The sequence below is a fragment of the Acinonyx jubatus genome, chromosome B4 (assembly GCF_027475565.1).
Source record: "Acinonyx jubatus isolate Ajub_Pintada_27869175 chromosome B4, VMU_Ajub_asm_v1.0, whole genome shotgun sequence".
Classification (NCBI taxonomy): Eukaryota; Metazoa; Chordata; class Mammalia; order Carnivora; family Felidae; genus Acinonyx; species Acinonyx jubatus.
This window is the reverse complement of record NC_069387.1, coordinates 50,469,034-50,485,056: the sequence shown is the minus strand read 5'-3', so window position 1 is coordinate 50,485,056 and position 16,023 is coordinate 50,469,034. Positions and strand designations below refer to the sequence as shown.

The following is a 16,023-nucleotide window of genomic DNA, read 5'->3' as shown; positions in this document are numbered from 1 at the left end:
AGATTGTGATACTGAAAAACTACCCTTCAGTAGGGCTACTTGGAGGACCAGCTGATTTCTGATTTAGAGAATATATAAGATGAGTGTAAGAGATCCTATTATTGTAGTTAGTAAGGAAGATATCAGAGAATACAAGGGTGTACCAATAGGAAGTGAAAGCCAACTTGAAAAGGCTCCCATTGGCCAATAAGTGCAATAACTGAAATGGATGAAAACATACAAAACGTGTTTAAATGCATACATTCATAATGACACACATACACACACAACTAATTAATTGCCTTTGTACAACATAGGGTTAATAGAATACACCGTTAAACCATTTGTTTTGTCTTTTTTATATATGAAATAAGACTTAATAAGTAATAGATGAGAAAAATTTCTCCTTGTAGAAGTAATGCAATTAATAAATAAAGAATGAATGATAAAATTGTGTTATCAATGGTTTACAATAAGTCATGAATTATTAAATCTGGGCGTCAAGCATCAGTGGATGCTAACATCACAAAAGAAAGCAGCCAGGCATTTTGTACCCTGATATAGAATCCAAAACTACCATAAAGAAGTTTTGCAAATAACTTAACCATAATCTATCTGGTCAAACTTTTGTATCCAATCACTAGTGCTCAAGAAACACAGAAGACAGAGGAACAAATTAAACTAAACACAGGATAGAAATTGATATAGGAAAAACAAACTAGTTTCTTCAACAAATAAATTACAAGAAAAAAAGGAATGCAGATGAAATACATTAACAACAACAACAACAACAACAACAACAAACTGTAAAAATATACCCACCCACCTCTTCCAAAGAAAAAAAGGCAAAACAACACTATATACTTTATGTATATACATTTGGATGATGAGACTATATAGAAGAATATAATGTGATAGCAGAAGAGGGTTATTTGTGGGGAGAGGAAGGATATTGTGATGGGGAGGTGTATGGAAGGCTTTATGGGTGGCAGGAAAGTTTTGTCTCTTGACATGGAGGGTGGTTAGAGGATTATTCAACTTATAATAGCACATTGAGTTGTATGTTTGCTTTATATCATTGCTGATACCATACATTTTTAAAAAGAAATAGGTAGCTTGAATTTTTAGATATGTGGAACTTGTGGAACACCTGGGTGGCTCAGTGGGTTAGGCATCTGACTTCAGCTCAGGTCATGATCTCATGGTTCGTGAGTTTGAGTCCCCATTTGGGCTCTGTGCTGACAGCTCAGAGCCTGGAACCTGTTTTGGATCCTGTGTCTCCAATCTCTGTCCCTCCCTGGCTCGCAATCTGTCTCTCTCAAAAATAAATAAATATTAAAAAAATTAAAACAACATCAAAAAAAGGTATGTAGAACTTGAGGATTTATATAAAATCTAACCTAAGATTTTGAGTGAATATTTGTGCATATAGTTCTTTACTTCAGGAGGTAATTTTTGCATTTGAAACCACCAGCCTTGCTTAAGGAGGATTTAATTATTTAAGAAGAGATGTAATCAATCTGAAAATGGTATCCTGATGTGGGAGACAACCCGTATTTAATTAATGGACCCCAAAAGTAGAAGTACAAAGTAGTCTGAGAAGTAGGGAGAAAACCATAAGCCACTATCACCTCACTGTGTGCACTTCTGGTACTACAAAGAGGGAAAGAAGTGAAAGGCAAGTGGCTCCCTGCTAAGAACCTCATTGGGTAGTGGCACATGTTTCTTCTCACATCCCTTTGCCTGAATAAATAACTGCAAGGAAGGCTGGGAAATGTGGTTCCTTATTCTGTTGCCATGAGACCAGAAAAAACAAAACAAAAACAAAACATGACTGTTTTATTATTAAGAGAAAGAAATCATCTTATTTAGAACATTCATGATGAAATCGTTTCCAAGTTCTCTGGGAGGCTTGGAGTTAGAATGTGAAATGCAGACACTCAACCAGGTGCACTAGGAGCAAAAGTCCCTAATAGATGTGGAGAAACAAAGTCAGTGGATGTCAGTAAGTAGGAGGGACATAGGCAGTAGAACAAGATGTCACAGGGTTCTGAAGAGTAGAGTTGAAGTATGAACTGTTGTTTAAGTATAAAGCATTAGAAATGAATGACCTGTAAGGCAGTGGCAGTCTGGTGAATGTTAACCTTGCCTCCTGTGTATGTGGGGTGTGAGAGAATGAACAATTTCCAGAGGAGGGCTTCAAAGGAGCAGGTCGTTGGGGAGAACCAGGTTTCCCTTTAGGAAAAGGAAGTGAAGGAAGGCTAAAGAATTCAACAACCCATCTTGTATAGATTAAATCTCATCTGGAAAATAGTGCCTTTCCGTATATTTTACGACTTGGAATTTCCGTCATTCTTCTTATATTGAGGGCGCATGGAATACAAAACACTAGTTAATTCTGATCTAGCTCTTAAAATTAGCTGTTTAATTTAAATACCTTAGTACTGTTTAAATAACAATATATTAGTATGTTTATAGTAAACAATTTCAGGCACATCAAAGTTATATTTTTATACTATGAGACTATACTGGGGTGCCTGGGTGGCTCAGTCGTTTAAACATCTGACTCTTGGTTTTGGCCATGAGGTCATGATCTCACAGTTGGTGCGTTGGATCCCTGCATCAAGCTCTGCACTGTCAGTGTGAAGCCTGCTTGGGATTCTGTCTCTCTCCCCTTTGCTTCTCCCCCACTCGCACTATCTCTGTCTTTCTCAAAATAAATAAACTTAAAAAAATAAAAGAATATGAGACTATTCTTTAAAAGGATTTATATTTGTGAAACATTATATATTTTCATTATAAAGTACCCACAATAGATTGTTCTCTGTTATTTCAAACTGTCTATAGAATAAAACCATGAACAGTTACATAACTAGGCTAAATTTCATAGTATCCTGATCCACAATCATTTGGATTACTTTATTTTATCTGACACAGGAACTTAACCCTTAAATATTTTCTTGGAAAACAATAATAGTCCTTGGGAAAATTCTAGGGGCTAAACATAGTTCTATGAAGCTAAAGTAAATTGCTTTTCTACCCTATCCTCCAATATATAAATTTTTATGTTTGATTTTTTAAAAATCTGTGTCTAGACATTTTTAAATTTTTTTAAATGTTTATTTATTTATTTTTGAGACAGAGAGAGAGATAGAGAGTGAACAGGGGAGGGGCAGAGAGAGAGAGAGGGAGACAGAATCCCAAGCAGGCTCTGTGCCATCAGCACAGAGCCCAATGTGGGGCTCAAACCCACCAACCATGAGATCACGACCTGAGCCGAAACCAAGAGTTGGATGCTTAACCAACTGAGCTACCCAGGCGTCCCTGTGTTTAGGCAGTTTTAAAATAAATTTAAATATATTGGAGCACCTGGGTGTCTTAGTTGTTAAATGCCCAACTCTTGATTTTTGCTCAGGTCAAGATCTCTTGGTCATGGGATCGAGTCCCCCACTTTGGACTCCCCCCTAAGCATGGAGCCTGCTTGGGATTATCTCCCTCCCTCTCTGCCCCTCCCTTACTCTCTCTTTGCATGCTCTCTCTCTCTTCAAATAAGTAACTAAAACATCAAAAAAAACCACTATAAAATATTTATTTACTTATTTATTTATTGTCATATTTATTTCCATCTAGTTTAAGCTTCATTGCTACATGCTAATATAGCTTAGCCAAATTTTCCAAACATGCAAAAGTTTATCCTTTCTGTAAATATTTGTTATAAGGAAATCAAAAACAGTTTCTTCTTTGGGGGAACTCTAATGTGGATCTGAAACTAAAGTGGTAAATAGTTTTATCTCACAAATGAAATCTCATTACATGGTAGTAGCTTTCCAGGACATGGTTTGAGAAGAATTGTGTGGGTGAGCAAAGCTCAGGGAGTGATAATGCCCTGTTACCAAGGTCTGCCCTTATGCAGAAGAGGAGAGTGGAGACACGCATGCCATATGGTATCCATTCCTGTTCTAGTAGCTAGAAACATGTCCATGTTTTTCACCAAATACAGTCAGACTTCTAGGTGAATTAAATGTTTAAAATATTATGGGTTTGAAGAAATGTCTACTTAGTGATATTTTACCATTAGTGCAAGATATAAGTTCTCAAGAAATATAACTTCAACTGAATCTTTGAGAGAGTTTTTGCTATGATAAATTTGATTTGAATATGATTTAGAGAGAGAGCCTAGAAATTTTTAAAAAGACAAGTGTAGGTAAAACCATTACAATGTAATCATAGTGGTAATTGTAATGCTTCTAAGGACATGCTTATTGTATCAACTCCTACACCACAAGGCATTTCTTTAAAATATGTGTGTTCCATTTAAAACATACATCTGAAAGGCATACATAATATTATTCACTGCATAGGAGCTACAACAATAAGAATGCATTTAAAAATCAACATAGTATAAGAGTTAAGTGAATTAGTATTGTTAAAAAGAAAACAGGCCCAAAATGATGTCACTTTGACCTAGTTTCCAAACCAGGGCTTCATACCTAATATAATTGCAATTTCAGTCTCTCCCAGAAATGTGGTCTTAACTGGTCAGCCAGGAATTTTTCCATCAGCACCAATGCTTAAAACCCTCTCCATTCCTTCCCACCCTAAAAGGAAGACTAGGTAATCTGCATAAGAACCCTAGCCTTTCCCCCAGGGGAAGCAGCTTTGCTTGAAACAATTATTTTATTTTGCTAATAATTTTCTTGCCCCACCCTCCTTGTATAAAAACTGTCCATTTTGTACAACTCCCCAAAGCACCCCTCAGTTTGCTACATGGGGTGCTGCCTGATTTATGAATTGTTTGATAAAGCCAATTAGATCTTTAAAATTTACTTGGTTGAGTTTTTGTTATTGAACAGTATATAAAGGTTAAATGAAAAAAAAATAAACAGTAAGGCAAAATAGAACATTTTAAAACATCCTGAGAAGCTTATAAATTATAGCAATAAAAGTTGGTTGACAGACTGTGAGTTTAGTAAATGAGTTCAGTTCCCTAATCTCAGAATAATAATAATAAAATAAATTGGGGTTTTTAAGATCAGTCCAGTTACTTTTTTTAGAATGGTGTCTGGCTGGTAGTATGTGATTTTAAAAATTAATATTAAAAAAATTAAAAAAACAAACAATATCTATTTGCAGTTTCACAGTACCAGCAAAAAGCACTGACAACCATTCATTTGATCACCCCAATTTTCAACATATGGAAGTCAAAGTAGATCAAACTGAAATAGAAGGGAAAAATGGCTGGCACTTGCTTTGTTACCTGAAGGAGAATAAATCTGCCAGTTTAAAAAAAGGTAAGGAGATGACTCATTTCCCTGCTACTGCCTGACTCAGTTCGAGGTACTGATCAGCTCTCCTTACAACCCAAAAGGGGATATCTGTACCAGGGCTGTTCTACCATACCCCTTTTTGCATGTTTTCTAAAACTAAAATTTGCATTAATGCAAATATCCAGAGGCTACAATGGCTAAGCATTTAGTTTACTACATCTGGGAAAAGGAGATGAGAGAGTCCCATGAGAAAGTGCAAAAGTAGATATTTTTTGGCAGAAGGACTGTATATTGATTAGAATTACCTACAAATATGTTTACCTTCTCAAAGTGGTCAACCAGAAAACAAAACAAGATAGATGAAGTCCAGAATTTAGTGAAATTGGCTATTAGTGACCAGTAACTGTGTTCGCATTTACTGTTCCTCTAGCTGAAAACTTAACAAACGTGTTCTAACAGCAACCAGATAAAAAAAGGGGGAAATAGAAAAACTAAAGATATTATTTATGAGTAATCAGTGGAGAAAACCTTCATTCCTAAAAGGTGAGTAATTGCGAAAAAAAATCAACACAGAAGATGTGAAAATATTTTGTAAGAAATAAAATGTTTAGCAATCAAGACACAAAAGGAAAAATTACTTTTGAAAAATATATGCTATAGTATACCTAAGTAAATTGTATAAAAACTTAAGTTTGGGGCACCTGGGCGGCTTAGTTGGTTAAGAATATTACTTCAGCTCAGGTCATAATCTTGCGGTTCCTGAGTTTGAGCCCTGCATAGGGCTCTGTGCTGACAGCTCAGAGCCTGGAGCCTGCTTAGGATTCTGTGTCTCCCTCTCTCTTTGCCCTTCCCCTGCTCATACGCTGTCTCTCTCTCCTTCCAAAAAAAATATAAACATTAATAAACATTAAACATTAAACGTTAATAAAAAACTTAAGCTATTTTTTATAAAATGAAGGAACCATGTGTTTGATTAAATACAATGTGAAAATGACATACAAAATAATATAGCAATAAAATGCATCATAAAAATGTAGAAGAAATTGGATGAAAGGGAGATGTTAATTAAAAAAGAGCTTAATGATCTATTGAAATGTAAGAAGCTAAAAGTTTAGTCTCACATTAAAAACATTATTCATGGGGTGCCCAAGTGGCTCACTCAGGCCTCTGAGTTTAGCTCAGGTCACGATCTCGCTTCATGAGTTTGAGTCCCATGTGGGGCTCTGTGCTGACAGCTCAGCCTGTTTCAGATTCCTTGTCCCTCCCCCGCCCCTGCTCTGCCCCTCTCCCGCTAGCGCTCTCTCTCTCTCAAAATTAAATAAACATTAAGAAAATTGGTTAATATGGACTAAGTCTTAGTAATTATTGCAAACATAATTTTAAATATGATAATTTAAAAAATTATTTGGTATTAATAAGCTAGATGAAAAATCATAGACTATTTCATCTGAAACTGAAAGGTGTGCTAAATTTTGTTTTACAAGAGGAAAGAGGATTAAATAATGCTGTTTCCTTTTCACTGGTGATTAAAATAATAAGTTCATATATACTTTTTAATAAATATATATAATTGTTATGTATCATAGAGACTTATTAGTTGAAGACAAATGGCATGTATAATTTCCAGAACACTGGAAGAGTCAAAATTGGATGACATTTACATTATAATCATCAGGGAAATAGGAAATTAAAAGTTACGTGTTAAGAACAGAAAACAGAATGAGACAGGATCAATTGCATTTCTAATGACAGTAAATATAAGCATCTAGTTGGATTAAAAATCATCATTCAAAAAATATGCCCTCAATTGTGTAATTTCTGCAACAAAAACATAAAAAACATCAAAGCAAATTTAAAAGTGTTTCCAAGTATGTTACTCAAACATACACACACTATATTCTCACACACACACACACACAAACACACACACACACATGCACACACAAACACACAAAACACAAAATTAGACAAGATAGTAAATATTGGTGTCTAGTACCAGAAATCAATATAGGACAAAAAGTATCAAGAACATTTTATTGCAATTTCTAAAGAAATTATAATAAATGTGGGCATTTATGTATAAAAAAAGTGAGTGTGTGTGTATATGCATATGTACTTCTTAAAAAGTGAATTAATGGACACTTCTGGGATTTTATATCCAACTCAATTTATTAATATTACATTTTATAATTATATTTTATAATTTTTCTTTCATAATCTGATCAAGATGAATCATTGAACAAATAGTACATGAATAAATCATAGCAGAAATTAATTTTGGATTTGCTGTTTTTAACCATTCATTTTTTAAATGGTAACTATAAATGAAAAAAACATAATTAAACAGATAAAAAATAATTTGCACATGCTAACAACCAAAGTTTATTTAATGACGAAATGCTATGAACTTTCTCCTTCAAATCAAGAATAGGATAACTATTTCTTATGGCAAATTATTGTAGAAATATAGCCAAACAATAAGACACACTATTTCCAGATGAGAAGATACAAAATTTAAAAATTTAAATATATTTTTGAAGAATTCATACATTTTATTTAATCCCCTTATTTGGGAAATTAATGAGCCGATTCTAAGTCACTTTTGGTAAAGAAAATGATGGAAAAAATATTAGTAGGGACTTGCATATGAAAAATTATACACATTTTATTTTTTTATGTTTACTTTTAAAAAAAATTAATGTTTATTTATTTTTGAGAGAGAGGCACAGAGCATGAGTAGGGGAGGGGCAGAGAGAGGGAGACACAAAATCTGAAGCTGGCTCCAGGCTCTGAACTGTCAGCACAGAGCCAGACGCAGGGCTCAAACCCACAAACTGTGAGATCATGACCTGAACCGAAGTCAGATGTTTAACCGACTGAGCCACCCAGGCGCCCCAAATAATACACACTTTAAAGACATAATAATTAAAACAATATACCAACTGATTGGTTATAGACATATGTGTCAAAGAAACTAAAAAGAAAATGTATGAATCAACCATAGCATATATCAATTTTTAGGTTAAGTTGGACATGAAGGAAATAGTATGTTGCTTAATAGATGTATCTGGGCAGGCACAGTTAATCACCTGGATAAAAAATCTAAACAAAATTAAATATGGATTACAATTATGAAGTAAGTTCTATAGGGAATAAAGATCTAAAAGGTGGAATCATGAAAATACTGTATCAGTGTTTCCTAAACCACTATGAAGCACAAGTTTGTCATTTGTTATGGAAGTTGTCAGAAAAAATGTCCAAATTGTTTGAGAGATGCTGAGTTACACTAAGGTAAGCATGTTTTTGTTGGTTTGCTTTAATGTAAAAATACATAGAGATTTTACTATGCTTTGTAAAATGTCAAGAAAGGACTACAGTTAGCAGTACTTTAAAAGTGGCTTATTCAGGATACTCTTTTGAGAACACTTTTGTTTTGGTTAGGACTCTTGGTCACAAGTGGCAGAAAATGCAAAAGGGAATATGATGTGAACTAAGAGCATGAACAACTGTCACAACTAAGCCTCTCTTTCTCTCTTAAAGTTCTTTCTCTCTAAATACATTGGTTTCTATATTTTCTACAGAAAAATGGACTTTTTTCTCTCCAGGAAGGGAATATGGGTAGAGACTTGGGGAAACATGTTTTTCTGCATAGCAAACGATGTCAGTTTAAAAATTAAGAGCAGGAATGTAGTTGATCTACCTTGGATCAAATGCACGTCTTTTGGGTTAATCGCAGGGATCAGTGGTAAGCAGAGGGTGAAGACTGGACCATGAGCCTAACTCTATATTCTGTTAACAGGAGGATGAAAGCCCAGAGACCTAAGCCACACTCATTAATATTTTCTAGAAGATTGTCCATCAGAATGTATTCTGCTAAGTACTGATTAGGAATAAAAAGACATAATTTAATAATTTCAGTAATTTCAAACATTTATTGAGTCCTAACTTAGAATGTGCAAAGCATTATTCTAAGTGCTTTGTTTTTAACTTATTTATTCCTCATACAAAACTTATGATGGCCTTATGATGGTCTTTTGACTAGGCATTATCAGTTTCTTCATTTTAGAGGAAATTGAGGCACGAAGCATTTAAGCATCTTTAAGAGCTTATATAGCTAGGAAGTGGAAGAGTTGGAATCAACTTTTACAATTAGAAAAAAGGATTATTATATTTTAAGATATCAACTCAACAACCCGCTCTTGGTAATGATTTTGCTATAGTTTTTTGGAAAACAAATGTTTTAAGAAATTGATTGGCAGTAACATAAAGCATGAAGTGAAAAAATAATTACTTGGTATTGCATTGTATAAAGATTAGCAAGCCAACTACTGTACCTTTATATATCAGGACTATTTCTGGGCTTGATTTTTATTTTGGACACTACTTATGGTTTTATGATTTTAAGGGATAGTATATGTATTACTCATTTGTTATAGTTAACAATAGAAAACTATTTGGTAACTCTCAAGTAGAGATTTAAAAATGATTTGAAATAGCAAAGATGTTTGGTTGGCAAAGTAATTAGAAATTGATACAAATTAATGGAAATTAACACAAATATTGACATGACAGTTTACTAAAGTGGAATGCTTTACCAACAAAAAGGGCAAATATGTGAACACTGAGTAAAAGGAAAACTATGGTAAGTAGTTTGAAGGGTAAAGGGAAGGCCTCCACCCTGTTCTGTGTCTCAGAGATCAGAAACAAAATTTCCTGTTGTGTGAGTTCTGCTCTTTGAGGCAATCGGTGTTTGTCTTCTTATTCATAAAATGAAAGTGTGGGTATATTGAACCCCTATTCTGTCAGTCACTGGAGAGGACACTGGAGAGATGACCTTGAGTGGAGATAAGACTCTGGTCTTCTTTTTATGGTGCTAAAAATCCTGAGAATAATATAGGAAAGTAATTTTGAATGCTATATGCATGTTACAAAAAGAGGGTTTCTTTCCTTCTTCAATTTTGAGACTCCAACCAAGTGAAAATAATGAGCTATAAAGTAGTAGTAGTAGGGGGTGGCTAATCATGGTGAATTACATCAAAGAGGGTACAGTGTTCTTATACAAAATCACTGTAAGTTTGAAACAAAGATTAAAAACCTCCTGACAGCAGGTTTTGCTGAGGATGTATGTGTTTGAGCGTGTGTGTGTGTGTGTGTGTGCGTGTGTGCACGCTCGTATGTGTGTGTAATAATGTATTCAGATAATCTGAAACTAGGTATGGGTGTATGGAATTATTTTTAGTTCCTTAGACTTGGATAAATTAAAAGCTCATTGCAAACTAGAAAATAGGGCACATCTGAGGGGATTCAGCCAGAGTCTAATTGATCAGAGTACAGATCAAAAGAAAACACATATCATTAATTTCTCTGGATTAACATTTTCTTCTTAAAGGTTGAATATATAGCCATGCATGTGTACATGCAAACATGTAGACACATGCACAGGCACACACACACACACACACACACACACACACACACACACACACACAATGAATAAGTAACCAATCTAATGCTTATAGAATAATTTCAGTATGTGGGAGAAAAACATCATTATGAAGACTGTGAGAAAGAATTCTCCAAATAATTGAAGAAAAGGGTTACTGAGTGAGCAAGCGTGCAGACATCCCATGCATGCTTTTAGAGAACAGGCTATTAGTTTCAAAAGGTACAGGAGAAAAAAAGTGGTGACACTGATTTCAATTAGCTAAAGACAAATACCTTGCCATGGTCCATCTGACCATATATTCCAGCCTTCACTATGAGCTAAGTAGACATCTTTCTATCTCAGTGTTTACCTAAAAGGTAGGGTGTTGATGAGAAAATGTTCTGGAACAACAGATCTGAATAGAGGTGGTCTGCTCACATAGCTAATTTTCCTGGTTTCCTTCATATACAGTCTTTCAAGAATGAGCTGTCTCAGAAAGAATCACTGCTATTCAGAGATGCACAGCTATAAGAAAGTAATCAGCATGAGACCTAAGCAAAAATATCCAAACAAAAGAGGGAGCCAACATGATCATGAAAAAAATCAGACAAGGAACATAAGCCAATAATTCAGCAAAACTGTTTTTTAAGAAGTAGAACAAAATGAAAACCTGTTCTCATAAGGAAATAACGAGTAAGGTTGTAGTAAATATGTGGCTAATTCTCTAACATTGGCTGTATAAACAATAATAATTGCTAATTTAGAGATCAAAATAGACTAGATATAATTAAATACCAGACCACAAGGCTAGTATTTGGGGCTGGGTGATGCAAATTTTGAAAGATATTTGTATTGTCCAGGAGGAAGTATAGATATAGACAACTTTAGATTTTTCAGAAATGCATGTTAAATTTTTAGATGTAACCAGTAAGATAATAGAGGGTATATCTTTCTACAGCAGAAAGAGGGAAGGAAATGAAAGCAATTGCAACAACCCTTGATCAGTTTGGAAGAAGGTCCAGTGGTTTCAGGAAAATATAGAAAATTGTACAAATATAAGTGTTCTTTAAAATGGTAGAAATTAAAATGTATCAGAAGCACATAAATGTAAATGGTCTGAATATATTACATAAAATCTATAGATTGTTACTTTGTGTTAAAAAAGAAAAAAAGCCAATCAGACATACTAGATACGCAAGTATAAGGATTGCTTAAAATTAAAAGGACAGGAAAAGATATTCCAGGCAAATAGTAACAATAATAACAACAGAACTAGTGTAGTTATGTTGAAAAGAACCCAAACAGGCCTACCTGCAAAAAAACTTATCTGGAGGAGAAAAGGAGCACTTTATAGAAATAAAGATTCACTTCACCTTGTCGGTATGTGAGATATGTATGTACTAAAAATAATTCATTACAAATTCATACCATTACACATTATAGTGCTATAAGAGAAAATGACAAATCCACCTTCATAATTAAATGATTTCATTGAAATCTTACATGATTTATAGATCAATTAGATAAAATGTCATTAAACATGTAGACGATTTGAAAAAATAAGCTTTATGTAATGAGCATATGTAGAATATTGCATTCAATTAATGAAAATTACATATTCTTTTCAAGGACAAGTATAGCTTATGGAAATTGACCATATATTCTGTGAATTTTAACATAATTCAAAGTCAGCATTACACATACTATTCCTTCTGACCCCAGTATATACTTAACTATCAATAAAAAGATAATTTACAAAATAATTCATAAGTTTTAACTTAAAAACATTTCTATATAACTCAAGAGGAAAAAATCACACAAAAAAAATGGAAAATATTTAGAAATACAAAATAAAGTTCTGAGGAAAAAAACATTTTGTGTAAATTAAGAGTTCAAAGATATACATCACCCTTATTTTGTAGCAGAAAATAATTCTTGAAAATATTCCGTCCAACAGAAAAATAAATCATAACTGATAACTTAAAAGTGGACAAGTTGTGTCATAAAAGGACTACTGCCAAGAGCTGATAACAATTAAAACAGATTTATGCCTAAATAATTATAAGGATTCATTTTTGCTATGATTATCTGTGTATCCTTTAATCAGATAATAAATTTGGGAAAAAGTTAATAATTTAGACATCCAATGCAATATATTTCTAGACAGGAAATGAAACTACTTTTTCTTTCTAAACTCCAAGAGAATTCTAGTGCACTGTTTGCTTACTTGAAGAGGGCTTCCTCACGGTGAAAATGATCCCAGCTCGGAGACAAAAAAAAGTGAAATCATGGCCTGGAGGCTGACACTGGCAACGTACTAGCTTGTTCATTCAGTGAATCAGGTAACTCATCTACATAACGTGATCCTTTCCATAGACACTGGACGAAGCTATCTTTTTGCCAGCTCAGACACGGTTACTGTTTTCTTATGCTCAATTCACATACTTGCTTTCTCCGCGGAGCAGGTGGCAAGTAGATGGGTAGAGTATGAGTAGCATGTTATGGAAAGAGCCTTAAGTTGGAATAAGAAAAACTTGATTCAAATCCAAGCTCTTAATGACGTTAATAATGACATAGGTGACGTTCTTCATAACGTAAATGACATCTGTTCTTTAAGCTCTCTCTGAATCTGTTACCTGATATACAGTGTTACATTAGACAATGCATTTTAAAAGCTGTGCACCATATGCAAGTTACATTTTATAATTACTTTTTTAAAGTGGGGCGTATCACTTCTGTCTTTAATCGTAAGTGCCAGAAATCTATTTGTTTGCCAGGCTCGAAAGTGGGGGGGCAATTGGGACACATATGGGTTCATGCCGGCCTTCAGTGAGCTGTCAGTACAGAGGCAGGCAGACAGGACAGGGCCGGAGCCCAGCATGGAGTGACAGAACAGAAAGGAAACAGCTGCTTTTCTCCAACAGGAACTCCAGTCAGTTTGAAACCCATATGTTAAGAATATCTACCCTTCATTTAATAAGAATTTCCTTTTGGAGTCATCATCAGCATGCAGCCTTATAGACTACTGGCACTAGCAGCAAGATACTGAAGAAAATGTGCACAAAGGAAAGGTCCACCAGCAGACGTGACTGAAATTGGCTCAAGACTCTGATGGACATAAAAGTGAGCAGTGAGGAAATGACAAAGGGATATGATATCAAGGCAATCTGTAGGGTCAGCCAAAGAGACAGAGAGAAAAGAGGGAGAGAAGTAACGAGGGAGGGAGAGAAGGGATAATCAAGGCACAATCAGTTCTTCAGGAAGTATTTATCTTCTGGAGAGTATTTACAAACTTACTCAGATCTTAAACTCCTCTACCGTTCAAGTTTCACGATACGATTAAGGAGCTGCTTTGCCTCAGCAGTACATTTGAATTCAAATATTCTTCTATGTATTTGGTTAAGTACAGGAGGTTTATTTGTTTCTGTGTCTTACCTGAAGCATACATCTTCCTGAAATGAAACATGATCTCATTTCTTTGCAAGAGTGAAATATGCTCATACAAGCTAAAACACTTCTATTTCAAGGGAACATTATGCTTCCTCTGAAAGCTTTTATTCCTGTTTGGCAGGTTTGGCTTGTTTGGGAATCTATTTTTCATCAAACCCTGGAGGGCTATATGGAAAGAAGGAGTTTACATAATGAATACAGGATTTAAGCACACAACAATGAATTAGCTTCTCTGTGCTAAACAGAATTTGTGCCAAGCGATACTTAGCAACAATATGGAAACAAAAATATATTTTTGAAAAAAGTGGATAAGGCGAGCATATTTCTCCATTTTTTTCCCTCATATTATCATGCATTTGAATGTGGGAGTGTGTGGGGGACAGGGAACAAGGGATTTCAATTCGCGGGAGCAGAAGTGAACCCTTGAAAATGCTACTTTAGCCATTCTGTGAGTTTGACTATCAAGTTATTTTCCTTATTTCATTAAGATTTGATGTGTTTTCTTTTCTCAGGTTTAGGAAAATGTCAGTGTTTTCTCAACTTTAAGACCATAGTAAATTTCAATTTTTAAAGTATTTCTTATTATCTAATCATATTTCAAAGAAACAGAAATAAAAGGAATATTTAAAAGGTTAACAAGAAAATACATGTGGGTTGTTTGTTGTTATTGTTTCTGTATGCTACTGTTGAAAATGAGCGATGAGTGTGGAAATTTTGTGGCAACCCATAAAATTATCTAATTGGATCCAGGAACTAGGTTTAGCCAGAAGCGTGCTTACTTTATTGGAGAAGGTCTTAGCAACCAAAATTATGTTGGGTCACTTTTTTGTTACCAGAATATATTATAGGATCCTCACTTTCTTCTTTTTTTGCTTTCTTTTAATTTTGTATTAGTTTTTTTTAAGGCGGGATTTCTTGGATAGAAGGATGGAGAACAGAAAATTGAGAATTTCATTCACTCTCAGTGCTGCTTATGAAAAGATATTTATGGTAGTTCAAAATGTACACCCTCCCTTCATACTCCTTTCCTTAGAGAGAAACATAAGTGTGAGAGATTAACACAAATTGGAAACTTAGCCTGGAAATGGAAGGTGACAGTGGTTGCACCTTTATATTTTAGTCATAACCTAGACTGCAATTCTTAACTTTGAGATTCTGGAGAGGTAGAAGGGTTTAAAAATAGCTTTATATGCAGTGATCTTTCCTGAATACATTTATGCTAAACACTCACTATCTCTTTGCATTGATTCTTGGAGTGAGCCACTAATTTTTAAGAAAATACTCCCTTGAAAAATTGGGAATTTTTGTACCTTCAAGTCTCTTATCCTAGGTTAGAGTACACTCATGTACATTGCAGGAGAAGCTAAGAGGAGAGCTGGACGGTTTTGAAAAGGAACAATCTAATCTTGGTAGAACTGAAAGATTAAGGCTAGCTCAGTTTGATAGTCATTATTTATTAACAAGAACGGATACCAAAGTGTACCTTGTACTCTGTTTTCTTTGAAAATATGCCCTTCAGTACCATCCGTTTCCTCACTTAACATGTATGCTTACCTATTTCAGTAGAACTTTTAATTAAAAATAAAATGAGATGGACAATTGTGCTATTTCTATCATTTACTTTTTCATGGTTTTCTTCTATGCCTGCTACTTTAAACAGGTAAAACCTTGTGTCTTACAGAGTAGTCTACTCATTTTTCAGGCAAAGCATTTAAGACAACATGAGCAGCCTGTGGTGCTGAAATTGCAAGTCTTTGGGGGAAAAAGGCAATCTCTACAGTGTTTCTTCCATTTCCTGTGTGTTGTGTTAATATTACTTTGGGTTATTTTGTCTATGCTTTTTTTTTTAAATAAAATGCAAAGTTAAAAAGTGTTAGAAACAAGAGTTTTAAGTGTTTTGGT

At 34.4% G+C, this 16,023-nt stretch overlaps 1 long non-coding RNA gene across 3 annotated transcripts in view; it reads left to right on the top strand.

Moving 5' to 3' along the window:
* Positions 1-5,021: 5,021 nt before the first annotated feature.
* LOC113592984 (uncharacterized) overlaps positions 5,022-16,023 on the top strand; it is a 99,933-nt gene continuing 88,931 nt past the window's right edge. Inside the window, exon 1 of one of the 3 annotated variants that reach the window (XR_008300141.1) lies at positions 5,022-5,270. This is a non-coding gene — a long non-coding RNA (uncharacterized LOC113592984). Of the gene's footprint in view, positions 5,271-12,792; positions 14,570-16,023 lie in introns of those variants that run through there. The other 2 variants (XR_008300140.1, XR_003412982.2) reach the window with 2 other exon arrangements.